This window comes from Danio aesculapii, chromosome 3, assembly GCF_903798145.1.
Source record: "Danio aesculapii chromosome 3, fDanAes4.1, whole genome shotgun sequence".
NCBI classification, from domain to species: Eukaryota; Metazoa; Chordata; class Actinopteri; order Cypriniformes; family Danionidae; genus Danio; species Danio aesculapii.
In genome coordinates, this window is record NC_079437.1 from 33,232,323 (window position 1) to 33,259,883 (window position 27,561).

Sequence of the window (27,561 nt, forward strand, 5' to 3'; positions counted from 1 at the left end):
GTGCTGTTTGCAGAACTGTAGATGTGCGACAGCAGAAAGAGACAATGTGCGCACATGACATTAGATAAGGCCAGATAAGGCCTTGGGCAAAAGTAGGCACAGATTTATTCTCATTCAACAACAGAGCGTATCTCATCACAGTTGACTATTTTTCTAACTTCTGGGAAATTGATTATCTCACTGATACCAGCTCAAGCACAGTGATACACAAACTAAAGGCCCATTTTGCACGACACGGGATCCCAGACACAGTTATCTCTGATAACGGGCCACAGTACAGCTCTCAGGAATTTAAAAAAATTCAGCATAGCTTGGGAATTTAGGCATGTGACGTCATCTCCAGCATATCCGCAAAGCAACGGCAAAGCCGAGTCAGCAGTGAAAACGGCTAAACATCTCATGGAAAAAGCTAAGAGAGCAAAAGCTGATCCATACCTGGCTATACTAGAGCACAGGAACACTCCATCTCAAGGATTTAATGCCAGTCCTGCCCAAAGACTCACGAGCAGAAGAACTAAAACATTACTGCCAACACGGGACAGCCTCCTGCGGCCAGGTGTTGTAAACACAGAGCACGCTGTAGAAATCAACCAACGCAAACAAGCCTACTACTACAACAGAGGGGCGAAAGATCTTAGACCTCTGCAGGAGGGAGAACAAGTAAGAGTCCAGTTGGACACAAAACGTAAAGCACACTGGACACCGGCAAAGGTGGAAAGAATGACCAATAATCGATCATACACTGTCAAGCTGGAAAATGGAACTGTTGTACGGAGAAATCGGAAACATCTCAGGACTGTGCCTGGAAGACCACAGAGAGCAGACAAAGGGAATACTGTCAAGCTTGCTCAGACTAATCATCCAGATGAGGGACATACAAAGGAAGTTCCAGAGACACGCAACACACGCACACACCATACAGACACCAGCAACAGTGTTGTGATAACTAGAAGTGGCAGAATAGTTAAAAGACCAACACACTTGAGAGATTTTGTTTAAACATCTGTAATTGTTCTTATGACACTGAAGTGAAAATAAGAGCATAGTGTTATGCTGTTGTGCACACGTTGTAATGTTATGTTGTTTCTTGCATACAGTGCACATAATACTGTATATAAATTGTAAAAAAAAAAAAAAAGATGTTACAATATGTTATGTATATAGACAGCAGGATGGGAGGATGTGACAGACCATGTATGGTTTGTAGTGTATGACGTCATTGTTATGCGCATGCATGTGAAGTAAAGGAAGCACAGTGAAAACCTGCGTGTCTGAGATTCATTGATATATAGAGTGATAGTTGAGTATTAGAGTGAACTAAGCATAAACAAGCCAGACAGGCTTTAAAAGCGTAATATTTTCAGCTCTGAAGTCACACACCTAATAGGTATTCTACTCTGTGAACTTTGTCCAGAAAAATGCATAAAGAAAAGGACGATATGGACATTTTAAACGCTTTTTAGATTCTTTCACACGCGTCTTACAGTACATGCTATATGGGCTATGCGAGCTCCACCTTCATTTTTGCTGGTGGGCCCATGCAGATTGCGCTACGCCACTGGACAATTAACGACTTAATTTTCATTAACTCTTGTTATGTAGAGATCACGACTAAACGAGAGAAAAATATTTTAATACATTGCCTCTTAGGTCTTCCGTAGCATTCACAGTGAATGAAAATAGATTCTGACATTTTAATTCGTTATTCTCACACAGTCTCAGAGTCTCAGAGCACTGGGGTTTTTGTATTATGTTCTTTTACTGTGCCCCACCGTATAGTCACAGTGATATGCTTCAGCATAATATGTCCATAACAGATGTCATAAAAGTGTGTGTGTGTGTGTGTGTGTGTGTGTGCGTGTGTGTGTGTGTGTGTGTGTGTGTGTGGTGGGGATAGGGTGGGCGGGTGGGAAAACTTAGTATCTAAGCATTTTTGGTAAACAAATTTTAACTTACATGAAATCAGTACAAGGAGCGTAAAATAAGTCAGATTCAGAGTGCTGCTCCAAGTAAAAGTAATGTGTCTGGTGTGTGAAGAAGCTTTAAAAAATCCAGCATTCATTACACAGAGAATGGACTGTATATTTAAGACTTGATTTTAATAAAGGAGGGTCTTAAAAACTGAACAAAATCTCAGTGTCAGAATTTACAGTTTTTCATGAAAAATACAAATCTGAAAACAAATCATGTGATATAAAACTGAAAATTGTGATGAAAATTGAAAACAAAATTATTTATTAGTTTATTTTTATACAGCATTTCCTATTATATTTATCTTCTGGAGAAAGTCTCATTTGTTTTAGTTTGGGTGTAATAAAACAATGTTTTATATGAAGAGCTCAAATGAAAAAGCCTCTGAGTGCCATCTGAAAATTTATTCTAAAATGAGCATTTTTCTCAGGATTTAGTAATTTTACATTTACAGAAAAGATTTGTCTTTGTAATTTAATTTGTGTGTATTTATTATTCACTTCATTCATTCATTTTCTTTTCGGCTTAGTCCCTTTATTAATCAGGGGTTGCCACAGCGAAATAAACCACCAACTTATCCAGCATATGATTTACACAGCAGATGCCCTTCCTGCCGCAACCCAACACAGGGAAACACCCATACACACACGGGAAACACTCATTAACACACATACACTACGGCCTTACCCAATTCACCAATACTGCATGTCTTTGGACTGTGGGGAAAACTGGAGTTTTCCTGGAGGAAAGCCACATCCAAACTCCATGCAGAAATGGCAACTGACCCAGCCGGGGCTCGAACCAGCGACCTTCTTGCTGTGAGGCGAACGTGCTACCCACGGCGCCACCGTGACACCCTTTCATTATTCACCTGTAATGTAATTGTTTTGTCATTGTTATTTTATTATTATTATTTAGATAAAAGCTCTAAATAAGCCTTTTAGGCTTTTTGCTTCTTCCTGCACATTATGACAAATTTTTTTCTGTTTCATTCAAAAAAATGTTGTATTCTTGTGCAAATAAATGAAATAAAATAAAAACCGTATATATTCACTTTATGCACTAATATTGTTAGGTAACTATATGGACTCTTTATGTGCTGATATGCTATACTTTTTGAAAAAGGGTCACCCCAGTGATATCTTTTGTACATTTAATTCTTTGAGCAAATACTAAATGCTGCATAAACAGAGTTCATGTATGTGAGTGCATATAGGCTGTAATGTGTTAGAATTAATTAGATGAATGTATTCTTTTTTTATAATATATAAACCATTTAATAACAGTAACAACAGGAGTGAGTTGATTCTTGTTGTCATTGCTGATGATTCTTCTCCACAAGGACCACACAAGTGAGTCAGTGAACAAAGATGCTTCAACAGGACAAACAACTTAAGAGAAACATACTTAACAGATTTGCATTAACTCCTCCTTCAGCCTTGATTTTGACGAGTGTTTAAAAAAAAAATTGCAAAATAAATAAATACTTTTCAGAGTGCACTAATTTGTCTAGTACTGTAGGTGTCAAAACTGAATTGTTGTTTCACAGTTTAAAAACATCAAGATCTCTGACTTCCTCATCTGAGCTGTCCAGCAGTCTAACACCACACATCATCGTCAAAATGATCAAAGCAAAGATAGACAAGAATATCGATACAATTTAGAGTTGACCAGCACAAATTTACCTCAGATTTAAATCAAACTGTGAGATGTAAGTAGCTAAACATTTAATATTTGACAATGTAAGACAGGGTCCAGGTATATCTAAAGTACATAACTGGAGGAATAATGTACATTGGTGTGAAAATTTGTTACTGTGTTTCCCTTAATGATTTCTTTTTTGCATATGTGTCACACCTTAATATTTCAGATCATCAAACAAACTTAAATTTTAGTCAAAGATAGCACAAGTAAACACATCAAGCAGTTTTAAAATTAAGGAAACAAAATACAAAACTACCTAGCCCTATGAGTGAAAACGTTTTGCTCCCTAAAGTTGGCTTCCTAAACCTAAAAACTAAAAACTAACAACAACTGCAATCAAGCGTTTTTCAAGAGTTCCCACTTAGAAATGCTTGGCGTATAAAGCAGGTTTGGCATTCTGTCTCGGGAGAGAACCCTGAGCTCGGAGATATTTGAGCCCAGGGCTCCAGCCCGGTCGATAAGCATATCAGGAGATCCGAGATCAGGTAGGTCTCGAGAGCTCCCCAAAATGCTATCAACTCGGGACAGCAGCCGTGTATTTCGAAGAATTTCCCCCAGGGCAAGCTGGCCGACTCTGACAGGAGTCTGGGGAAAAGGGGATTTGGATGGTGAAGACTCCTGTTAGAGGGTGACATACATATATACATATATATACACACATACACACACGCACATATACATGCATACATACATACACAAACACATACAGATATATATACACACATACATATAAGGGAAATTTGCTAAGGCCTGGGGGGGGGGGCAGTGAGATAACTCCTGCGGGAGTCGAAGCTCGGGGTAACACTCCTGCGAGAGTCAGAGCCTTTGGGGGGGCAGGGTCCGGCAGGAGTCGGGAAATGGGTGGAGGCAGTGAAGACTCCTGCGGAAACGGCCGGGGTGGCGGGTGACAAGGGGGGCTTAGCTGAAACTTCGATTGACTACTTGGCTGAGGAAGAAAACTGAGTGTTGCTCAGTCTAGAAGGAAGGAAAAGAAGCAGGGAAGGTGGTTGGGTTGTGCTCTCGCCTTTGATTAGATGTGGGTTGATGGCTGGCGAGGGTCATTTGGGCTTCTTTAAGGTGCCTTTGGCTAAGGCGTATGTACGTCTTGAAGGCATTGGATGACCATCTTCCCAGAGTCTGGATCTGTTGTTGTGAGAGCCCTTTTTGTGCTGCTGTGGTGGCTGGAGTATGAATCTGAGGGAAAGCCTGATAGTTTGAGAACTGCTTTGAGGTGTCTTTGAAACCAGAATCCCGTTACTGGGCGGTTTGTGTCATATACGAATAAGGGGGACGAGGGACTTGGTTTTTAGGTTTTCCTAAAATGTAGAAATGCTGTGAGTGTTTGGAATGGGAGTGTGGGTGAGGGGAGGTTGAATATGTAGAAGAAATGTCCCTTACGTGCCTGGTCTGTTTTATTTTGTTTTATGAGGAAGGAAAGAGTTCCCTTATCTAACACAGTAAGATCTGAGATGGTAGGGTGAATGCTTGGATTAAATTTAGATACTATGGTGATTTCTGAGCATCTAAGAAATCCAAAAAAAGAAAGATTTAACATGGCGTCAAGAGTACGGTCAGTATTTGGGGCAATGTAACCTTTGCGGAGAGTGGACATGCATTTGGAGAGGACGCTTTGTGTGATGGGTAGCCTGGAGTCTGGGGAGGAGGGATGGGCTTTCTGTATGTCTTTAATAAGAAGGCAGGTTTGGGAGTTGGAAATGGAGTCTGCTGGGGAGCCGTGGATCAATTTGTGAAAGAAATTAATCCCGCTTAAATAACTCTTAATGGTGCTGGCTTGAATGTTTTTTGAGGAGTGTAGGTGTGTGATAAAGGATGTAATGGTGAGAAGGGAAAAGTTGGAAAACTGTGTGTTGTACTGGGTGTGGAAATGTTTAAATGCATTCCATGCTGAGAGGTATGACTGAAGGGTTCTAGGGGCTATGGCTTCTAAAATTAGTGAGATGGATGCTTGGTGTAAATTGTGCATAGGGTAATTTAAGGCAATATCATCTCTGAATATGGAGGGATATGTGCAGTTCTGGAGCCAACTGCCGAAATCTCTGATAGTATGAGATTTTTTGCAGCGTTTGAGACGGGGGGTGGTTTACATTTACATTTACATTTAGTCATTTAGCAGACGCTTTTATCCAAAGCGACTTACAAATGAGGACAAGGAAGCAATTTACACAACTATAAGAGCAGCAGTGAACAAGTGCTATAGACAAGTTTCAGGTGTGTAAAGTCTAAGAAGCTAAGCATTAGTAAAAAATGTGAAAAAATTTATAAAAAATTTGTAAAAAAAATGTTGTTTTTTTTTTTTTTTTTTTTTTGAGAGAGAGAGAGAGAGCACAGTTAGTGGTATAGCCACAGAGGCAGTTGCAGATTAGGAAGGAAAGTGGAGACTAAACAGTTGCGTTTTTAGTCGTTTCTTGAAGACAGCAAGTGACTCTGCTGTTCTGATGTAGTTAGGGAGTTCATTCCACCAACTGGGCAGATTGAATGTGAGAGTTCGGGAAAGTGATTTCTTCCCTCTTCGGGATGGAACAACGAGGCGATGTTCATTCACAGAACGCAAGTTTCTGGTGGGCACATATATCTGCAGAAGTGAGAGCAGATACGAAGGAGCAGTTCTAGAAATGTGGTCAGAGAAGTTCAGTTGGTCATCAATCGTTACTCCAAGGATTTTTACCATTTTGGATGCAGTGATGGTTGCTCCATCCATCTGGATTGAAAAGTTATGGTGTAGAGTCTGGTTGGCTATAGGGACTATAGCGTTCCAGGACTATAGCGTTGTGTGGCACGGGGAGGGGAGTGGCTGTGATAAGGGTGTACGGGGTCCGTGCTGAAGAAGTTTGTGAAGTGATGGTGGTATGTTGGGCTGGATCAGTGCTGGTGGTGTGAGTGAGTGCTTGGTGAAGGGAAGAAGGGGGATTATAGGGGGGAATACTAGAGAGAGTAAAAGGGGTAGTGAGAGGATAAGCATTGGGGTTGGAGCTAGTGGTGGTATGAATAAACTGTGTAGATGTATTAGGGGGATTATTGGGTATGGGGAGCTGAATATGAGTGTGGCTGATGGAAGTGGTGTGTAATGGGGGGCTGGGAGTAGAGCTGTAGTGAGGAGCTGGAGGCCAAATGAGAGGGGTTGTAAAAGGTTGATTAGTATGCATTGTAGAGGGAATATTGTCTGGGGGAATTTCTGTAAGTTGCAATGATGTAGCTGGGGTGGTCCGGTTTTCTTGAATGCGTGGTCTGGATGTCTTCCTGCTAGTTGTTGTACTTTTTTGTGTAGCTTTTTTAGATTGTCCTGGTTGAGAAAGTTCAGTTTGAGATGTAGAACGTTGAGGATAGGGGGCGTGGCGTGAGCGGGAGAATCTTGCAGTGTCCATGGTGGGCAGGGACTGAGGAGCAATGGCGGGGTAGAGCTTCAGGAGATCGGCTGTATTGCAGCGTGAAGGTATGGGAATTCCTGCGCCCGAGAGGTTTTTCCGGAGTTCAGGGATGGTGATTTTGTTGGAGACATGGGATGATGATCTGGCGGAGGCGTAGGAGGAAGCTGGTGAAGGTAGGTGATGGCTTGATGTTGTTGGAGATGGTGAATTCTGGCGGCGTTGAGTTGTTGCGATGCGGATAGGCCTGCGGCCTCTCACTGGGACCTCGACCTTGAGTCCCTTTGTTTGCGGGGCTGCGTGGCATTGTGCCGCGGCGGGCGTGTCGGGGAGAGCGGAGCTCTCACTGGTGGTCAAAGCGTTGCTGTTGTTGTTATTGTTGTTGCTGCTTTTGTCCATTTTGTCTGGCGTAGTCGTTATAGTTGGTTGCCTGGTTGGTTTGTTGGCTGGCTGGCTGGTTGTTTTGTTGGTTTTCTGGTTTGCTGGCTGGCTGGCTTGCAGAGCTTAGAGTTGTGTTCTTAGCTTGAGGGCTGGCTGGCTAGCTTGCAGAGCTTAGAATTGTGTTCTTAGCTTGAGGTCTTCCAAACGAAGATAAAACAGTAGGGAGAAAATGATCCATTTATAGTAAACTAGGATCACTCTGATTGGATTAATACTAATTACAGATGAGTGGCCAGACGTGTTCAATCATATCACGTACTCCTCTCGAAATTGGTTTATGAAACTTCACTTAATAACTTGTAAGGAATTTGTTACAGGGTTGTACATCTCAATTGGATTCCTCGAATTCATCTGATTTATTGATTGAGGGACCTGAAATCCCAAGGCCCTCCATTTTGCTCACATTGAGTGACAAGTAACCCTTGACAGGCATACAGTTAGTGAAGTGTTTATCCCATGAGCACTTCATCTTAGTGACACAATCTGGCAGAGTGGGAAGCAGTTGTTTTGCTGGGAGCTAAAGCTCAGGAAGCAAGTTTTGCCAGTCCTTCTCCTCATCATCCTGCTCATCTTGGAGGAGACGAGCTAGCATCTCCTCGTCCACCTCCTCATCCCCTTTCATCTCATTAACATCCACCAGCAGCTGCTGGTCTAACAGCAGTTAAACCTCAGAGGATTCTAACTCCTTGATATCCCCCCCACGAAGCAAGATCTTAGATTTGGTGTCTTAAGACAAAGGCGGGACTGCAGAGAGTACCGGATCGTCCTTGGAAGATGCCACCAGCCGAAGCCTTTTATCCAGAATCCTCATCGGCATTACCTGGCAGTGTGCGCAGCTTTCAGCATACTTCATACCCATACATGCCATGCACAATGTTTTCAGAGAATCCAAGTCTTATTTAATTGTGAGCTTTTTAATGAAGAGCACACAGAGAGAAAAATTTAAAATGCAATGGTTAATATAGGACTAAAAAAGCAAGCTACAATTCAAACAAAAACAAAACCTTTTAATCATGCTTTTTTCAAATTTAATAGTAAATAGTGTATTAATGTTATTTAATGTCCAGTTGGGCTGATTTCATGTCCATTATGTTTTTTTTCTTTTTTAATTTTTAATGTCTTTACAAAAAGAACTTTTTAACACAAATGCTTAAAGTTTAAAGAATTAATTATTTAAAATCAGATCAAACCTCTTCGGTCATTAAAAATTGGCATCTGCCAAATACTTTAATATAAATTTGTATCTGCACTATGCAATATTGCCATGATCATTTTTAATTTATTGCCTTACATTATGCATTTCTACAGTTTTGGGGTCTGATATGAAGGTATTTGCAGAGGAAGTAAAATAATTGATTGGAACAACAAAGCCTCATTTGGATGATGGTTGGTCTTTCCAGCCAGCTTTTGAAAAGACGATCAAGCCCATTTGGGGATCCAGTGGCACAGTTGGGTGAGTGAGAATTAGCGTGGCTGGTGGTGTCGGCGCTCGACGGGGTACTTGGTGAGACCCAGGCCCCAGCCCGCCAAGCCCTGCCCGACGGGAGACCCCTTTTCCGGGATGTCCCGCGCCTGGAGGTGCCTGTCCGGGGCTGATTGTCTCTGACCTGCCATCAGGAATTCGGGGAAGGCGAAGAATTGTGGACTTAGGTTTTGGCGGCTTTGCGTTTGAACGAACCAGGGGGTCAAGGGCCAGGCTGGCTTACCCAGGAACAGTGCCCCGACCCCGGGCGAGCTGGAGGGCGCCCGTGGGCATGGGGAAACCCAGCCAAGGGGCTGAGACATTGCAGGTTTACCCAGGAACAGTGCCCCGACCCCGGGCGAGCTGGTGGGCGCCCGTGGGCATGGGGAAACCCAGCCAAGGGGCTGAGACATTGCAGGCTTACCCAGGAACAGTGCCCCGACCCCGGGCGAGCTGGAGGGCGCCCGTGGGCATGGGGAAACCCAGCCAAGGGGCTGAGACATGCAGGTTTACCCAGGAACAGTGCCCCGACCCCGGGCGAGCTGGAGGGCGCCCGTGGGCATGGGGAAACCCAGCCAAGGGGCTGAGACATGCAGGTTTACCCAGGAACAGTGCCCCGACCCCGGGCGAGCTGGAGGGCGCCCGTGGGCATGGGGAAACCCAGCCAAGGGGCTGAGACATGCAGGTTTACCCAGGAACAGTGCCCCGACCCCGGGCGAGCTGGTGGGCGCCCGTGGGCATGGGGAAACCCAGCCAAGGGGCTGAGACATTGCAGGCTTACCCAGGAACAGTGCCCCGACCCCGGGCGAGCTGGAGGGCGCCCGTGGGCATGGGGAAACCCAGCCAAGGGGCTGAGACATTGCAGGTTTACCCAGGAACAGTGCCCCGACCCCGGGCGAGCTGGAGGGCGCCCGTGGGCATGGGGAAACCCAGCCAAGGGGCTGAGACATTGCAGGCTTACCCAGGAACAGTGCCCCGACCCCGGGCGAGCTGGAGGGCGCCCGTGGGCATGGGGAAACCCAGCCAAGGAGCTGAGACATGCAGGTTTACCCAGGAACAGTGCCCCGACCCCGGGCGAGCTGGAGGGCGCCCGTGGGCATGGGGAAACCCAGCCAAGGGGCTGAGACATGCAGGTTTACCCAGGAACAGTGCCCCGACCCCGGGCGAGCACTGTTGGCTCTGGCGCGGCGAGGGGGGTTCCAGGGGCACCAGTGACACAGTTGATTGAGCGAGAATTCGCGTGGCTAGTGTCAACGCTCACCGGAGTACTTGGTGAGACCCAGGCCCCCATCCCGCCAAGCCATGCCCGACGGGAGACCCCTTTTCCGGGATGTCACGCGCCTGGAGGTGCCTGTCTGGGGCTGACTGTCTCTGACCTGCCATCTGGAATTCGGGGAAGGCGTAGAAATGTGGACTTAGGTTTTGGCGGCTTTGCGTTTGAACGAACCAGGGGTTCAATGGCCAGGCTGGCTTACCCAGGAACAGTGCCCCGACCCCGGGCGAGCTGGAGGGCGCCCGTGGGCATGGGGAAACCCAGCCAAGGGGCTGAGACATTGCAGGTTTACCCAGGAACAGTGCCCCGACCCCGGGCGAGCTGGTGGGCGCCCGTGGGCATGGGGAAACCCAGCCAAGGGGCTGAGACATTGCAGGCTTACCCAGGAACAGTACCCCGACCCCGGGCGAGCTGGAGGGCGCCCGTGGGCATGGGGAAACCCAGCCAAGGGGCTGAGACATGCAGGTTTACCCAGGAACAGTGCCCCGACCCCGGGCGAGCTGGAGGGCGCCCGTGGGCATGGGGAAACCCAGCCAAGGGGCTGAGACATGCAGGTTTACCCAGGAACAGTGCCCCGACCCCGGGCAAGCACTGTTGGCTCTGGCGCGGCGAGGGGGGTTCCAGGGGCACCAGTGACACAGTTGATTGAGCGAGAATTCGCGTGGCTAGTGTCAACGCTCACCGGAGTACTTGGTGAGACCCAGGCCCCATCCCGCCAAGCCATGCCCGACGGGAGACCCCTTTTCCGGGATGTCCCGCGCCTGGAGGTGCCTGTCTGGGGCTGATTGTCTCTGACCTGCCATCTGGAATTCGGGGAAGGCGTAGAAATGTGGACTTAAGTTTTGGCGGCTTTGCGTTTGAACGACCCAGGGGGGTCAATGGCTTGGCTGGCTGCCCACAAAAGTGTCCCGATCCCGGCCAGCGCCATTGTCATTGGGGCATGGGGGTCCCGCCCCAACCAAGCGGTTCAGACATTGAAGTCAGGCCCAAAGACAGTGCCCCGATCCCAGCCAGCGCCACTGGCATTGGGGGGTGGGGGTCCCGCCCCAAACAAGCGGTTCAGACATTAAAGGCTTGCCCCGAGATAGTGCCCCGATCCCGGCCAGCGCCGCTGGCATTGGGGGGTGGGGGTCCCGCCCCAAACAAGCGGTTCAGACATTAAAGGCTTGCCCCGAGATAGTGCCCCGATCCCGGCCAGCGCCGCTGGCATTGGGGGGTAGGGATCCCGCCCCAAACAAGCGGGTCAGACATTAAAGGCTTGCCCCGAGATAGTGCCCCGATCCCGGCCAGCGCCGCTGGCATTGGGGGGGTGGGGGTCCCGCCCCAAACAAGCGGTTCAGACATTAAAGGCTTGCCCCGAGATAGTGCCCCGATCCCGGCCAGCGCCGCTGGCATTGGGGGGTGGGGGTCCCGCCCCAAACAAGCGGTTCAGACATTAAAGGCTTGCCCACAAAAGTGTCCCGATCCAGGCCAGCGCCGTTGGCCTTGGAGGGTGGGGGTCCCGCCCCAACCAAGCGGTTCAGACATTTAAGTCTTGCCCAAAGACAGTGCCCCGAACCCGGCCAGTGCTGTTGGCCTTGGCCTTGGCCTTGGCCGGGGCGAACGTCCGACACTGGAAGAAGGCAAGCACAAAACTCCCATATTGAACGCCCCTGGAACTACGTGCCGCTGGTGCACCCCAGCCGCCTCAACAAATTGAGCACTGCGCCGGGTGGCGGTAGTGGGAAAGGCTGGTGCCCCCGAGCTATCTGTACCACAGTACGGGCGAGGTGATGGAGAGGGTGGTTCCCCACATCCAGATGGTTCACCAACGGCACGTCTGCGTAGCGAGTGCCACTAGCTAAGTCAATGTTCGTGGCTTAAGTGTGGGGTGCCCGGGGTCTGCTGGTGAGCAGGTGTCAAACTAGAAGACCCTTTGGGCCCGGTGCTTGCCCCGGAAAGGGTGCGGGCCCTGGGGGACAGGGGGTGGGAGTGGTGGCCCTGGGTGTCAGGGGCTCCAGCCCCTCTGACGTGGGCCCCTGCCCCCGGAAAGGGTGTGGGCCCTGGGGGAAAGGGGCTGTCAGTGGTGGCCTTGGGAGTCAGGGGCTCCAGCCCCTGTAACCTGGGCCCCGGCCCCCGGACAGGGTGTGGGCCCTTGCCCCCGGACAGGGTGTGGGTCCTGGGGGAAAGGGGCTGTCAGTGGTGGTCTTGGGAGTCAGGGGTTCCAGCCCCTCTGACGTGGGCTCCTGCCCCCGGAAAGGGTGTGGGCCCTGGGGGAAAGGGGCTGTCAGTGGTGGCCTTGGGAGTCAGGGGCTCCAGCCCCTGTAACCTGGGCCCCGGCCCCCGGACAGGGTGTGGGCCCTTGCCCCCGGACAGGGTGTGGGTCCTGGGGGAAAGGGGCTGTCAGTGGTGGCCTTGGGAGTCAGGGGTTCCAGCCCCTCTGACGTGGGCCCCTGCCCCCGGAAAGGGTGTGGGCCCTGGGGGAAAGGGGCTGTCAGTGGTGGCCTTGGGAGTCAGGGGCTCCAGCCCCTGTAACCTGGGCCCCGGCCCCCGGACAGGGTGTGGGCCCTTGCCCCCGGACAGGGTGTGGGTCCTGGGGGAAAGGGGCTGTCAGTGGTGGCCTTGGGAGTCAGGGGCTCCAGCCCCTGTAACCTGGGCCCCTGCCCCCGGAAAGGGTGTGGGCCCTGGGGGAAAGGGGCTGTCAGTGGTGGCCTTGGGAGTCAGGGGCTCCAGCCCCTCTGACGTGGGCCCCTGCCCCCGGAAAGGGTGTGGGCCCTGGGGGAAAGGGGGTGGGAGCGGTGGCCCTGGGTGTCAGCATCAGCATTTGGGATGATGGTAGGTCTTTCCAGCAAGCTTTTGAAACCAAAGTCCATTTGGGGCCATGATGAAGATGGTTGGTCTCGGGAACGGCCGGTGGCAAGGGCTTGGCGACGCTCACCGGGGTACTTTATGAGACCCAGGCCCCAGCCCGCCAAGCCATGCCCGAAGGGAGACCCCTTTTTCGGGACGTCCCGCGCCTGGAGGTGCCTGTCCGGCGCCGATTGTCTCTGACCTCCCATCGAGAATTCGGCGACGGCGAAGAAATGTGGACTTAGGTTCTGACGGTTGGGCAGCTTTGAGAAAGTTGGACTTAGGTTTTGACCATTTCGCGCCTGCACCAAGCACGCTGATCGATAGGAGCTTGTTTTGACGCCCCATGGGTTAGGCCCCTGCCCGGCACACCTGCCCCAACATGGGTGGGTCGGCCTCTATGGGTGTGGTTGGTTCCTCCCTGCCTCGGGCGTGCTGTGAGGGAGGCGTGGGGGGGTGTCCCTCCGCACTCAACCCCCCCCTTTCCCGCCTCTATCTGTGGGAGGAAAAAAAACTCAAATGGCCCGTCTGGTTTTGACCAAGAGCATGTCCGGCGCTCTGCCCGCCAGCCCGCCCGCCTGACCCCCTGTGCTTTGTCCCCCCCCCTGCTGATTCTCAGTCCGCGCCGCCCTCGCCCTGGAACAAGGGCTGGGGGTGGTAGGTGGGCTCGGTAGAGTCTCCAGCGTGGTGTGTCGAGCCCAGGGGCCGTGTGGGGTACGGGCTGGTGCTGGCTCCAGCCCCTGTGTGTGTGCGTGACCAGTGCTGCGTCTCCTGCCCGTCCGCAAGCACGCCCACCCCTTCGGGTTTATCCTTGCCGGCCCTCGGCGGTCTCCCCTGCCCCACCTGACCCCCCCTACCCCTCTCCCCCGGAGGTGTGTGGGGGTGGCTGGTGGAGGCGGAGGGTGGCCGCTAGTAGTCTCTGGCGAGGTGAAACAAGCCGGGGTCAGTGGTGTCCGGGCTTACGGTCTGGCCCCTCCTTTTTGATGGTTGCGGTTCATGATGCGGTGAGCCCCGGAAAAGGTGCGTGTTCGATGGGGTTCTACGACACTGCTTTGAAAGTGGGAAAAAGCCATGTATAAAGCCCCCGCGGCTGGTGCAGTCCAAGCTGCCCAAAACGTTGCGTGTTCGGCCGGGCTCATGCCATCCCTTTGTGGGGGCAGAAAAGGGAACTATAAAAAGGCTTATTCAAAAAGCCCCCCGCGGGCTGGCGCAGTCCAAGCTGCCCAAAACTGTGCGTGTTTGGCCGGGCTCATGCCATCCCTTTGTGGGGGCAGAGAAGGGGAACTATAAAAAGCTTTATGCAAAAAAGCCCCCTGCGGGCTGGCGCAGTACAAGCTGCCCAAAACGGTGCGTGTTCGGCGGGGCTCATGCCCATCCCTTTGTGTGGGAAAAGGGGAATAAATCAAAAAGCAGCGAAAGTCCCCGCTGCTGGCACGGTGAGGCTGCCTGAAATGGTGCGTTGTTCCTGGGACAAAAATCCACCAAAAGTCGTAACAACTGCTTCCATACAAGTTGGATCAAAGGGATCTCGTAGGTATCGGTCCTTCCCCTTTAAGAGGGGGAGGGGGAACCAGCGTCGCTGACGCGGAAGCGGACGCTTCGTCCGCCATCTTTTAAACCGCTCCACGCGGCATGTGGGTCTCTCTCCCTCCAGCCTTGGTCTTGGACGGTCATGGCCGAATGTGCGCTCTGCTTCAACGTCTACAGCCGCCTCTCGCCGCACCTGTCTGCGGTTCACAAGGTGTCGAACGCGGGCGAGAAGAAGCTTTTGCTGGCGCTCGCCGCTGGGCGCGTGGACATGCGGAAGACGGCGTGCCCGGTGCCCGGCTGCCGGAGGACGCCGGCCCGCCTAGACAGACACCTGAAGCAGCACGCCGAGCTCTCCGTCTCGGCCAGGAAGGAGGCTATGGGCCGAGCGAGGCGTCGGAAAGTGGCTCGAGAGTTGCGGTGGTTGCGGTCCACTCAACCGACGGTACCCGTGGTGTCTCGGCTGGCGTCGTCCTCCGAGGAGGAACGGGAACCAGACGGCCCGGAAGCCGAGCGTCCCTGCGCCGACCCCCGCTGCAGGCTCGCAACGGAGCGCATACAGGCCCAGCTCTCAGAGCTCCGCAAGCAGGTGGACAAGGTGAGGTCCGCCCAGCTCCAATTCGCCCGCCGCTATCGAGAGTTGAGGAGGGGGGAAGAGGGGAGGAAGAGCAGGCGGGCAAGGTCGTGTCCTGCCCCGCCGGCACCATCCCCCGACCCCGCCCCCGGGCGAGGGCCGGCCCGAGGTCTCCGGGCGGCCTCCGGGCCTGTGGAAGCCTACGATCCAACAAAGTACCCGTACCCGGACCACGCCCGCGCCTTGAGTTGAGTATGGTTATGGCACTTCTCTGTTGGGCTGGTGGTGGGTGTATGTCGTCTAGGCTGACTTTTGACTTTCGCCCCCGTTCTGCAGACTTGCTTTTGGCAGAGTTCGAGGGTTTCCAATTGGGGAGCGAGCCCACCGCCCGTCTGCGGAATAACGTGGCCTCCAAACTGGCGAGGGTCAAGGCCTTCCTAGGCTTCATGGCGACAGGCCACGCGGACCCAGAAACCTTGTCCTTCCTCAACCAACCGGCGCGCATCCGAGCCTGGTCTGCCCTGCTAGGCCAAACGGGCATGGCCGAGCCCACGAGGCAGCACTACCTGAAGAACGTGGCGCAGTTCCTGGATTATCTCTCCGAAACCCCGCCGGCCTCCTGCCGCCTCTCCAGTACCACCCTGGTGCTGATTCGCAGGGAGCTTCGAGCTCTCATTCGCGGCATACGCCGCCGCGTCGTGGTACACGAGGTTAGGACCAAGCAGGCCAAAGAAGGCAGACTCATCTCCAAAGCCACCCTGCTACGCTGTCATCGGACGGCTGGGAGAAAAATACCTGCCCTTCTAGGTGAGTGTTTGGTCCCGCCGGTCTGCGTTTCCACCAGTGGCGGTGGAAACGCTGACCTTCTCTCCGTTCTTCCCCCTTCTGCTCCAGGGCACCAACGGCTCTCGGTCAAACCGAGCCACGTCAGCGTACCCACCCCTTAACCCCCGAATGGGGGTTAAGGGGTGGGTACGCTGATGTGGCTCGGTTTGACCGAGAGCCGCTGGCGCCCCGGAGCAGACATTATCTTTTTGCCTTGGGGCACCAGCGGCTATCGCTAAGTTTAAACCGTTGGTGGTGTAACATGGTTTGTTGGAAAAGTCTAACGCCTAACTTCCCTCCGTCAGACGGCCTCGAGTCCAGCCCAGACACCAGGCAGCAGTGGCGCTTCTACGGCTACCTGACCGGCTACCTGACCTGCATCACGGGCCATCGCTGTGGGGTCTTCCAGAACCTGACCATCCAGGAGGTCCAAGAGGCTTCCAGAAGCCCGGACGAGTCCGCCTATGTCATAAACGTGAGTGGAACGTTGCATGTGGGGGCCACCAGGGGTAGGGCTCACTCATCTTCTCTGTTTTTCCCAGATCACCACGCATAAGACAAACCGAGCCTTCGGCGCGGCTCAGCTGTCTCTCAACAAGGAAGAATACAGCTGGTTCAGGAGGTTCTTGCAGCTGCGGGCTAGCCTCCCCGGGGGGAGCCAGGCCTCCTATTTTTTTTTTACTTCCAGATCCAGTCCCTGTCGAACCCTGAACAAATATTTTCAATCTGCATGGACCAGCATGGGGCTTCCCGGCAAGCCCACCTTCACTGACGTCCGAACTGCCATCGCGACCCACGTGAGTATCTATGCCAGTGCCCCCCCGCTGACCCCCATGACTGCCAGCGGCTTTGACCACAAAAAGTCTCTGTCTGTCTCTGACGCAGGCAAAGAATTCACATTCTTCCGAGGATCGCAGGAAGGTGGCCCAATTCATGTGCCACGATACCTCAACCTCAGACAAGTTCTACGCGCTTCACCTAGGCCCTCTCCAAGCACGTGAGCACCGCAGACTCTTCGAGAGGGCCTTGGTGGAGGAGGAGGAGGAGGAGGAGGAGGAGGAGGAGGAGGAGGAGGAGGCAGCGGGCAGAGAACGCCACTCAAGGAAGGGGCGCCAGAGGGCAGAGAGTCCCGGGTCACCCATGGTAAATCAGTTCCTTTTTGGCATGGACCTCAACAGAGGGACGTGTGGTGTTAGGTAACTGGCCTTTTCTCTTTTTCAGGAGGGAACTAGCAGGAGGACGCTGCCATGGCCGCCTTCGAAGGGGAAACGCCCCCTCGAAGCAACAGAAGACTCTGAATCTTCCTAAATAAAAATTGAACAATAAAGGTCATATGGTGTTCAGTGTCTTTATCTGTGATTGATAAAAAATAGCTTCGAATGGGACAAATGATCCCTATCTCCTCTGTTAGAAGTGTCGCGTGGGACGCCCGCGTCCAGGTTCAGCCTTTGCTAAGTCCCAATTGGGACAAATGATCCCTGTCTCCTCTGGTAAAAGTGTCGCGTGGGACACCCGCGTCCAGGTTCAGCCTTGGTTGAAAGCCCATCGGGACAAATGATCCCTTTTTAAACACAAAGTGGTGCCAGGCTGGACGAGACTGTCCAGGTCTGCGCCGGCGTTGAATGGCCATATGGCCCATGGTCCAACTCTGGGTATTTGCAGGTGTCTCCCGGGACGGCTCGGTCCTTTGGGCTGCATAAAGAGGTCGGATGAGGGCTGCCCAAAAGCGGGGGTTAACTTCTGTGAGAAAGTACAACACTGCACATAAAGATAGGTGTGCTCCGAAATAAATTTCTAAAATGTCAGGAAGTGAAATACTACAGAAAAAAAAAAAAAAAATGTATTGGATAATCACCTTGAAGGTGTAAAATCAATTGCACTAATACTTTTTGTACTAAAGTATTATTTTTTTATAATTACAGTTGTACTGATCTTGCATGCTTTGATTTTAAATTTGAATGTTTCAAAGAGTCGTTATCATGAACATAAATGCAGTTTTACTTCAGCAGATGTAAGGGAAAAAGAGGAAGAAAGCAATGCCCCAGATACAAAATTGAAAAGACGTTTTAGAATAGATCTATTTTTGACATACTGAAATTCCTCTGAGAGCTCTTAGTCAAAGTAAACAGAGACTATTTACATGTAAACAGTAACATTATTAGTTTGAATATTTTTTGTTGTTGTTTTATTGCAACATTCCAAATTCTTAGGCAACACTATCTTGAAACTCAAAATGTAACGTAGAAAACTAAAGTGTTGTTTAGAAATGTAGCCTATACATTAAGAGGATGTGAAAAAATTTAATTCTCAAAGAAAACATTTTTTAAAATTATTTTACAGTATGGCAAAGTGTTGCTATTTAAGCTTGTTTGAAATGATATTACAGGTCTAAAACATATAAGCTATTATCATTTAAAACGTTCCTTGAGAACAGTTTGCACCTGCACCCTGTTTAATGCACATCTGCAGTAGCGGCTCTCCAGAGACAAAATATTTAAATACAACAACTGAAACCTACAGAAAATCTGCAGAAATATTCTAAGTTTCTAGGAAGCATAAATCAGAATTTTATGGTTATTTTTTACAAGCTTTTTTAACAAACCATCACTGCTTCATCTGAAAGAGAAAAAAGCATCTAATTACATATAATTAGAAAAAAAATCACATACACAAACCAAAGTGAAGCCTTAATATCTGTTACAGTATGAATAACACAAGCAAAAAAGGCAACTCCTTGTATAAACTCTTGATTTATTCATACCGATCTTACCTTGAAGAGGCTGAGCACAGCGCTGTAGGTCAGAGAGAAGAGGAAGAGGAAGATGAAGGAGGTGGCAGTGGACCAGAGACTTCTGAACTCGTCCTCCTCCAGAACATCTTCATTGCAGTTAAGAGCAAAACCTGTCTCTGGCTCAAGAGGCTCCACTGAAACAAACACACAAAATAAATCTTGTGCACAGTAAGCACAATGTGAAAAATATTTACTAAAGCATTTATCAATAATCTTCAGTTTATAGTCCAGAAAATATTATTATGCTTGTTAGTGCCTCATAAACAATTTAACCAATGACTTGCACACAATCAATACATACTGAGGAGCAAGCAATACACACATACAGAACAGAGGAAGACAAATGACTAGAGATTTGTGTTTTATCTTTATCATTTTCACCATATTACACCAAATATGTTATAAAACATTCTCAATATTCTTACCTTTATAATGCACTTATCAAGTAACTTTATACCGTAGCAAATACACTGAAGTGAAGTTTATTTATAAACAAATTTTGAGAGGATCACATGTTTATGATTGCTTGCAGACAGCCCCACATTATTCAATTTAAGATTCACCAATCGCCTGCTAATACCCAGAGTTGGACCACAGGCCACATGGCCATTCAAACCAGGCGGAGACCTGGACAGTCTCATCCAGCCTAGCACCTCTTTGTGCTGCAAAAGAGATCATTTCTCTGGATGCGCTATGAACCAAGGCTGAACCTGGACCCGGGCATCCCACGCGACACTTTTAACACACGAGACAGGGATCATTTGTCCCGATTGAAGCAATTTTTAACACACAGATACAGGAATAATAAAGACACTGAACACCACATGACCTTTATTGTTTTAGAAAATTGTATATTATTTATTCAGGAAGATTCAGAGTCTTTTGTTGGTTCGAGTGGGTGTGCCTGGCGTTTTTCCTTTGCAGACTGCCATGGCAGTGTCCTCCTGCTGATTCCCTCCTGGAAAAGAGACATAGAAAGGCCAGTTAGCCAACACCACATGCCCTGCTGTTCACATCCATGCTTTGGCTAACCAAAGAAGATCTGATTTACCAGGGGTGTTTGGGCAGACGGCGTGGCCTCAGACCCCTGCTTCTTTCCCATTGAGCCAGAGGCTCATGGGAAATGGAAGCCCCAGCTCGGGCAGACGGCTTGGCCTCAGACCCCTGCTTCTTTCCCATTCAGTCAGAGGTTCACGAAGCTCACAATTAAAAAAGACTTGGATTCTCTGAAAACATTGTGCATGGCATGTATGGATATGAAGTATGCTGAAAGCTGCGCACACTGCCAGGTAATGCCGATGAGGATTCTGGATAAAAGACTTTGGCTGGTGGCATCTTCCAAGGACATCTTCCAAGGTTGCTTCGTGGGGGGATATCAAGGACGCACTTGTTCGGGTATACAGTCTGGCCAAAGACCCCCTGGTTCGTTAAACTGCCAAACCGTCAGAGGCTAAGTCCATAGTTTCATGCCTTCCCCGAAACCTCAACGCCTGGTCAGAGACAATTGGCGTCAGGCACGAACCTCCAGGTGCGGGACGTCCCGACAGGTGGGCTGGGAAAGGCTTGGGCCTGGGTCTAAATAACTCCACCGGTGAGCGTCATTACCGTTGCCACCAGTCGTTCCAGAGACCACCTATCTTCCAACTGGACTTTGCTTGTTACAGATGCTCGCTAGAAAGACCTACCATCCCCCAAACGGACTTAGTCGTGCCAGGGACCCCCCTTCTTCCAAATGAGGGTTTGTTGTTTCAGAAAGCAAAAAATAAACCCACCATCTTCCCAATCCATTTTTTACTTTCTCATTGTAGATTATTATTTAAGGCTTAAAACATGTCAGACTCTGCTTCTGAATTGATAGAGGAAGCACACTCAAAAATAAACAAATCAAACACCTGGGGGCTGTTTCATAAAAGTCGTTTAGAGAATACACTGTATGAAACACTGCGTATGCGGAATCCCACGCATATTCTCTTTGTACATCCGAATTAACGTGAAACTGAGAGGAAACTGAGGAGAGTATGGCGGAAGATGCAGTGTCTCGTTCCCTCCCAGGGAACTATGGTTACATACGTATCCCGAGACGTTCCCCATCTAGGGAACTTCAACACTGCGTCTAACCAGAACACTAGGGGAACGCAATACCCACTAGGCCAGGCTCACTGCTGACTGTGAACGCACACTACGCAGTGAGAACAGATAACCCTGGTGAGGGGTCTACATCGAGTTGATAGTGACGCACAAATGTATGTGGCATCGACCATCCTGCTGCCAAACAAATGTCAGAAAGGGCAGGACCCGAAATAGAAGCTTTGGAGGCCCCTACAGCCCTTGTGGAGAGGGCCTTAACAAATTTAGGTGCGGAGCGTTCAGCAGCCTGATAGATAATTGAGATAGTCTCAACTATCCAATTACTTATTGTCTGCTTATTTGCCGGACTCCCCCTCTTTGAGGGTACAAAGCAGACCAGTAACTGCTCACTCTTTCTCCAGTTGATAACCCTGTTAACATATGTATCCAGAGCCCTAACTAGGCAGAGTGAATTCAATTTCTCTTGGTCCGACGATTGAAACAGGGTGGATTAAAGGCCTGCAGCACAGCAGGTCTCGCCACATGAGTGGGAACCTTCGGCACATACCCCGGTCTGGGATAAAGAAAGACTTTAGACATGCCCAGAGCAAACTCCAGAAATGAAGGTGCAACCGACAAAGCCTGGAGGTCACCAACCCTTTTTAGGGAAGAAATAGCTAATAAAAAAGCTTTTAGTTTTTATTGTCAGAAACTTAGCCGACACCTCCTGCAGTGGCTCAAATGGGGAACAGAGATGCCCTCGAGCACCAATGTTAAATCCCATGTCTGGACTTTGTGTGCTGACAGGCCTTACCTATATGGCTTCACGTAGGAAGCGACGAATTAGCGGATCCTGTCCTAGTGACCCATCATCTAGGGGGGAACGAATGAAGTATCATTCCTCCCGCCTGGGACAGAAGGTCCTTCCTGGGGAGACCTGCCAGCAGGGCTATGAGGTCTGAAAACCAAATTCTCATAGGTCAAAACGGGGCTACCAGCAGTAACTGGACTCCCTTTTGACGGACCCTCTCCAGGACTCCTGGGAGCAGAGAGACCGGGGGGAAAGCATACAGACATAGCCTCGGCCACATCTGCACCATGGCATCCAGTCCTGGAGGGGACTTTCCCAAATGGTCTCCACCACCTCGGGGTGAAGTTTCCATTCCCCGGATCTCACCCCCTGCCTCGACAGGAGATCTACTTCCATGTTCACATTTGAACACATAGCCCTTATGGACAGAATTTTGTTCTGGCCCCACAGGAGGATCCGATGTGCCAGCTTGCATAGCAATCGAGACCTCAGACCCCCCTGATGGTTGATGTAAGTGACCCCCGATGTGTTGTCCGGATATGATGACCCCTTAAATCTAGGAGAAAGTGTTTTAAGGCCAGAAACACGGTTATCATCTCCAGGCAGTTTATGTGCCAAGAACGATGATGTTCTGCCCATTGTCCCGCTGGGGGAAGTCCCCTCATGGTTGCTCCCCAGCCCTTGAGAGAAGCATCTGTGTCATAAGCATGAAGCGATGACAGACAGAAAAATAGCTCTATCGGTTTCTGACACCTCTGCTTGCGTCAGCCAGAGATGCCGTTCAGTAGCCACCAGGGTTGCCATAGACCGCCCCAAACTAGAGGCCGCCTCTTTAGCTCTTAAAGCTAAATCCGACGCCCGAAGAGCTTCTCGAAGCTGTTCGGGTGTCGCTCCACCACCATCTAAGCACTCTTTAATTAGGTCAGCCTGATATACCTGCAACACTGACATAGTGTGCAGGCATCCAACAGACTGACCAGCCGTCATATATGCTTTGCCGACTAGACTAGATGTGACTCTTAATGGTCTAGACGACAAAGGAGGGACCCTTGCAGATTTTAAATCTGGACGAAGATGACACGCTAAATCCTCTTCTATTATTGGCATTTTTTCCCCAAGCCCACGAACTGCTGAATAAATAACCGTTTTTGGTGTCATTAAACGAGTTGAATATGGATTATTCCATGATTTAGAAACAGCATTATGTAGTTCGGGACAGAAGGAGAGGTCCCTCAGTAGAGGATCGATTCTGCTGGGTAATTCTCTCTCATCCAGCATCCCTGTCAGACACAGCTGCTGCTGCTCACGTGCTGGCAGCCAGTCTATTTCATCAAACCTGTCAGCAGCACGTGAAATCACCTCCACTAACTCCTGATATTCTGCTGACTGGGGCGGCAGATCTCCCGACCCTCTTTGCCTTTGCTGCAGTGGCGCATCTGTTTCCTCGGAAACGGATGACGCCGCCCTCCCACGAGGCGCAGAAGAAACCGCAGAACGTGCTTCTGACACTCCCAAGGGAGGATTAGATCTCGCGGATACAGGAAGAGAAAGTATAGAGTCTGTCTCCATCTCGTCCACCAGATCTAGCTGCTAACCCCACGATTGAAGTCGACGCTCGACCTCAGCATGAGCAGGACTCAAACCGCAAGGAGCGCGAGCCGCGGGAGTTTTATTAAAGAACTCCCTCCAACTACGCAGCACTTTGTGGGAGAGAGCATCACAGTGCCTCAAATGCTTTCTCAAATGCTGCCAGTGCATGCTCCTCTCCCAAACACTCTAAGCACAAATCATGGGAGTCACCAGCCGTGATAAAACAGGGACATGGAGGCACACAGCGTTTAAAGTTCTTTTCTGCCATATCAAAACAAAAAATTGAGTTTGTCATTTTTTTTTGTATTTTGTGTGTGCAAAATCAGTAAGGAATGGTCACAGAAAGAGGGTGTTTTTTTCACGTCCGTGCTTCTTGAAAGCAAAGAAGTTAACACTGAATGCTCAGTGCAGGCTTTTATACTCTCTGGTCTGACGACAGTGCTTAATTACATTAGATTGATTTCACATGTGCTTCAATGCGAGTATAAAAGAGGGTAGGGTGTTCCACCCTAGCGTTCTGGTTAGACGTAGTGTTGAAGTTCCCTAGGTGGGGAAATGGTGTTATTTGCAAGTTTGTCCTCCAGAATTAATAACAAAAGAAAAAAAATAGAGTGGGAGAGTTCAGCTGATGCAGTTAACGCAGTGGGATCTGTACGTCGCACTGTGAGTGAATAAAAAAATGGTCCGATGTAAAGGTGTTAAATTTTGTAGTGCCTATTTAGGTTAAGTGAAAATAGCACATGTTTTGACACTATCGATCATGAACCTGGTTCGAATTCCCAACTACATATCAGATTTTGCCTACTCATCATGCAAGGAAGACAAGTAGGAATCAAGAATAAGTGTATGTATTATGTTGAGGCCATTTGAGCATCACATATTATTTGCACATTTATTGAATGGAAATGTTTTCGATTCACGTATGCAAATTCATCTTCAGATGGCGCCTTTATAGCAATGTGCGTGCAGTGGATCGTGCCGATTACGTTGGGAAAACCGGCGATCGCTGCAAATTGCTCTTTAATGTTTGGCTGGTCAACTGCATAGTATGGAAACCCTATACCTGCTAGACATCTGGACGATCCCGTCCCATACAGCTGCCATTGCACAGCTTAAAGATACTTGTAGTGTGCATTTTAACACAATTGCCTCTAGGAGTCGCCAATGAAAATAAAACACACACAAGAAATGCAAGTACGCCAGACATAAAGTTGTCATGGACCAATGCACATTCTCACGTTAATAATTACAAACGTGAGCCTGAAATCTGGCGTACGCAAAGTTTTTGTGCGTACGCAGCATTGATACATGAGGCCCCAGGTGAATTGGGTAGGTTAAATTGTCCATATAGTGTATGAGTGTGTATGTATGTTTCCCGTAGATGGGTTGCAGCTGGATGGGCATCCACTTCGTAAAACATATGCTGGATAAGTTGGCGGTTCATTCCGCTGTGGCAACCCCAGATTATTAAAGGGACTAAGCCGAAAAGAAAATGAATGAATGAATATATATATATATAGCTAAGTACAATCCCTCACAGATCTCTCTATTAAATTTATATTTTCTACAGGATGCTTATATATTGCAATACTATTTTTGTGCATATACAGTACAATAGATTATTAAGTACCAAAGAAATTGATTCAAATTCACAATCCAAAAATTAGTACACCCAATTTATTATGTTGGGGAATAAATTAGATACACATTTAATAATTTAAAATACAGTTGTAACACTGGGAGTGACACATACAACTGAAGTTCGGATCCAAGTGCAGGTTTAATCAAAGTCAGGCAAGCAAAGGTCAACACAGGTGCAAACAGATGTATTAAGGCAGTCCAGAATCGTAGTCAAATGTAACAGGCGAGAGGTCAGGAGGCAGGTGGCAGACAGGGAGACCTGGTAAACAAGACAAAGATCAAAACACGGAGAAACAAGACTAGGAGAAACGCGTTGTAATGTCACTTTACAGAAAACAAGACTCGGCAATGTGAATGAGTGTGTGTGCTGCTAAAATGGTGTTTGTAATCAGTCCTTGAGGATCCTCAGGTGGTGCGAGTGTAATCAGTAGAGACTTCGAGCAGGTGTGAGTATGTGTGTGGCATGACGGAATATGCAGTCCATTAATGGCGGAATTGTAATCCATGTCTGTTTGTGTGTGAGATCCAGCGATCTGGGAGTTATGATCGCTGGTGATCGTGACAACAGTGCTCAGCATAATTGAGTTTCAACAGAAACATAAAAAATATATATATAATTTAGTTGAAATGTTTTGTATTCGTTTCGTTTGCAATAACTTATTTGAATTCTAAAATATTATTGTTCTATTCTACAAGATGTTTGGTGTATATATTATATTTATCTAATTTACTATTAAGGTATTAAAGTTTTAATCATTATTAAAAGGGTGAATGTTACCATTACTTTGATTAAGCTTGAACTTTAGACTTTTAGAAGTTTGAACTATCGTAAATTTGATTTATGAAACCGAATCCGCCATTACTAAACCTGACTTACCAAAATAAGCCTGGCTTTTTTCTGTAAGCTTGGTATATGGAACAGCCCACTGGCTCCCTTAAAGGGTTAACACCTTTGTTTAGAATAAACAACCTGTGTATGTGTGTGTTATTGCCTAATTTTTTTGTTTTCTGTCTTAAGAGAGTGCTCAGCATAATTGAGTACACCCCATTTTGTAAATGAATATTTTCTATCCATTTCTCAGGGAATATAGGCAATGTATTTTGGTGCATTAAAACAAAACAGATTTATTAAACAGATTTATTTATTAAAATAATATTTTAGTCACCAAACATATTTAGAAATGGAAAGGTAATACAATTAAATTCAAGCAAAATATCGCAGAAAAACACTACAACCTACAAAAGTTCAACAAAATTTTTCAATTTATTGTATAATGCATATATTGCAAGTTATTGTATAATGATGGTTTGTTCAGTAGACTATCAAAAAATATACAGTTTAAAGGGGCTAATAATTTTGTCCTTTTTAAACAATTAAAAACATTTTAACTAAAACTTTTATTTTAACTGAAATAAAACAATTAAGACTTTCTCCAGAAGAAAAAATATTATTAGACATACTGTGAAAATTTCCTTGCTCTGTTAAACATCATTTAGGAAATATTTAAAAGAGAAAAAAGGGGGGATAATAATTCTGACGTCAACTGTATGTATGCTGAGCACTGTAAATGCACTTCTCTATAAATAGCAACATAAAGCATCAGCGTATGACACATTGATTGTTGAACAGTAATTTATTATTTGTTGTCACAGTTGCTACCTGTAATGGGTAACTTACTGTAACTTACTGTAATCTTTGCACTACACAATTTCATACAAATCCTAATCTACAGCAATGGTTAAAGCCAGAACTGCTGGAGCTTCTGTACCCCAAAGAAGACTTAATTTGCACAATTTATTTATTCACGTTATAATGAAGCATTCACAGTGAATGAAAATCTATTTTAGTCCAGATCTGACTATTTAAAACTTTATTCTTATACAGTCCCAGAGTCTCAGAGCACTGGGGTTTTTGTATTATGTTTTTATACTGTGCCCCCCAACCCATATAGTCACAGTGATATGCATCAGCATAATTCTATGTCAATAACAGACGTCATGGAAGTGTGTGCGATATTATTTACTGTACATAGTATTTATATGAAAGGATATTTTCAGAAACTGATAAATACTATCCTAATATTAATTACTTGGTTTTTAGTAATTGATTTCCAGTTCTTTGAGAAAGAACACCCCTGAAGGCTTTACTCTCTGTTGCTTAACTGCAACCGATTGGACATAAAACAAAGGTATCTTATCAGTACCATGCAGGTAATTACATATTGTCTGTCTATTTCTGTAATATGTCATTTCTATAATATGTTTTTCATAAGATTGTGTTTAAAATCATATTGATCTCAGGAATTATGGAACTCCATTAGTACATACGTATTTGTATGGGATTTTATCACCGTGCCAGCCCACCGGGCACAGTGAAACACATGAGTGCAAGAACTACAGTAATGTATTATTCTCAGCTAATTCTGTAGAATTCTGTCCGCTTTTGATTTTAAAAAACTTTCCCATTTTCAGAAAACAAAGGTATTTTTATTAGCCATTTATTGTTTTTTAGTTTAGTTTCGTTTAGTTTTTTCTTTTCTTTTCTTATATTTGTATTTATAGTCAATTTCTAGTCATCATCGTTTGCTTTCAAGTCCTGTAATTTTGACATTAAGATGTTGCTTTCTTGCCCTCTAGCGTTTATGAACGGTTTTGCATGCCAGTCTTAATGA

At 47.9% G+C, this 27,561-nt stretch overlaps 1 pseudogene; it reads right to left on the minus strand.

Annotated features, from left to right (window-relative positions):
• Positions 1-4,650: 4,650 nt before the first annotated feature.
• On the minus strand, positions 4,651-7,457 carry LOC130220477 (uncharacterized; annotated as a pseudogene).
• Positions 7,458-27,561: the final 20,104 nt, after the last annotated feature.